The sequence below is a fragment of the Limulus polyphemus genome, unplaced genomic scaffold (genome assembly GCF_000517525.1).
Source record: "Limulus polyphemus unplaced genomic scaffold, Limulus_polyphemus-2.1.2 Scaffold1, whole genome shotgun sequence".
NCBI classification, from domain to species: domain Eukaryota; kingdom Metazoa; phylum Arthropoda; class Merostomata; order Xiphosura; family Limulidae; genus Limulus; species Limulus polyphemus.
Window position 1 is genome coordinate 573,866 of NW_013665611.1, and position 2,395 is coordinate 576,260.

Below are 2,395 nucleotides of genomic sequence, written 5' to 3' on the forward strand. Positions count from 1 at the left end.
CAACTGACGTTTAAATCTAGCCCTTCATCAGAAAGCCCTTCACTCGTCAATCGGAAAGGTGATCTTCTTCTCCACGCAATGCACGTCTACATGAGGCACGCTTTGACGCAACACAAGATTATAGAGTTGGGTTGGGAAGTTCTCCCCCACCCACCATATTCTCCAGACATGGCAGTATCAGATTACCATCTTTTTCGTTCGTTGCAACAACATCTTAATGGGAAAACATGCAAATGTGGAAGGTGTTAAAGAGGACATCGACATGTCTTTTGCTTCATAGCCAAGTGATTTCTTTAATCGTGGCATTAACAACCTGATTGTAACATGGAAAAGTATCATCGATAAGAATGGAGACTATTTCATTTAATAAATGTTTTGTTTTGATATACAAGTTGTTCGGTTTTTCATCTAAAAAAGTGACACAATTTCTTGACGACCCAGCACTCTGATTTTGTATATAAATAATATTTTTTACATTCTATACTTTGTTGAGAAGGTTGACGGGTATTTTGTTTTCTAAGCTGGCACAGTATCTTCAAAAACGATTAATTTAGAACATTTTAACGCTATTTAAACCTATTTTGAACATTAGTCTTAGTGTGTAGTTTTTTCAAAGTAATAGTGTATTCCATTTTACAAAATTGTCATTTTAATTTTTTTATTACTTATGCTTCTTAATGTTGATTATCTTCATGCTTACAATGTCTTAACAAGAAATATGAAAATTAGTAAAATTCTTTCTCAGCGATTAATAATAAAGCAGTAGGTTTTAACTGTAATAACCATCATTGTTCTTAAGTATTAGAAAATTAGGCATTAACCAAAACATGTTTCTAATTACATTTATTTCAACTGTCTTTTAGTACGAATTTCAAAAGTTCCGGAACCCATATGTGTTTTTAATATAGTGCACTAGCTTACTCGGAACGTACTGAGAAGATTTTTTACTCCTCATTTTGGTTTGAACCCTCTTTCGTGTTGGGCTTGATATTTATGTACATGATCAACAATAATTACTGAGATAACTCCCTTAGAAGCAAAATTAAACAAATGTACACAAATGATATTTTTAATTAAAATGTTTTTTTTTTCACGTAATATATATATATATATATATATACATATAGCGCTTGGCATGGCCTTGTTGTTGGAGCCATCTGCTCGCAATTTGCGGGTCATGGGTTCGAATCTCGTCTCCGAACATGTTCACCCTTTCCCAGTAGATAGTATTGACTCTGACTTCCATTCTACGCTATCATTTCTTAATTAGGAACATCTAGCTTTAAGTATCAATGCGATAAACTAAAAAAATCATTGCTTTTAAAACACTAAAAAAGTAATTAAAGCATTTATTTAATTTTTTAATTCACGTGCGAGAGTTTTCGTTAGCATAATATACCTAAATTAACCAGTCACCTACATCTATACTGTTCTGTCACAACTGTCGTACAGAACATGTAACAGTAAGATAGGACGTGGTTTCTAAGCAGACAGCGATTTTTTGAGGCAGTTCGTGTTTTCTTTTGAATATCACGCATTTGAACTGATAAGATAAACAGACAAACGTAAATACACACACATACATATATATATATATATTGCCAAGATATTTACCAAGTTAACAGAAAAGACGTTTAATTATAAATAAATATGATTAAATGGTCGTTTGTTTGAAGTTAAGCACAAAGCTACACAATGAGCTATCTGTACTATGCCCACCACGGGTATCGAAACCGGATTTCTAGCGTTGTAAGTCTGAAGACATACCGCTGTGTCACTGGGGGGCTTAAATGGTCGTCACTTATTAAACATCACACACTGAAAGATTGCAGTAACAGAAGCTTTTTGTTTAATGTTTTAAAAATCTAATCAAAACACTTTGAAGAACTGGTAATAATTATTTAAAATAAACACAAGTTTTGAAATGTCACAGTTAAACACGTATATACAAAGTTTAAAATATAGTGTTTTTATTTATTTTTTTTATCTAAAACTTCCGAATAGTTTGACCCTAATGAAAAAACCGTTTAAAATGGTTTATAAAAAAAAAGGAAAAAAATATCCCCTAAATAGAATGTATTTTGGAACATGTCTCAATTCAATTTATCATATATTTTCCTCTTCCATTTGCAATTCTTTTTTAAAGCATTAATTTGTTTGTTGGTAAATTAACTGGTAAAAATTAAAGCTGTGAATTTGAAATATCACGCATATATTGTGATAAGTATTCGAATATAAATATATAAAAAATTTTATTTGCAGTTTTGTCAGAAGTCTATTTTTTTTTTTCTACCCTAACGCTTATCATTTTACGGATGGCCAGGTGGTTAGGGCGCTCGACTCGCAATCTGAGGGTCGCGGATTCGAATCCCCGTCACACCAAACATGCTTGCCA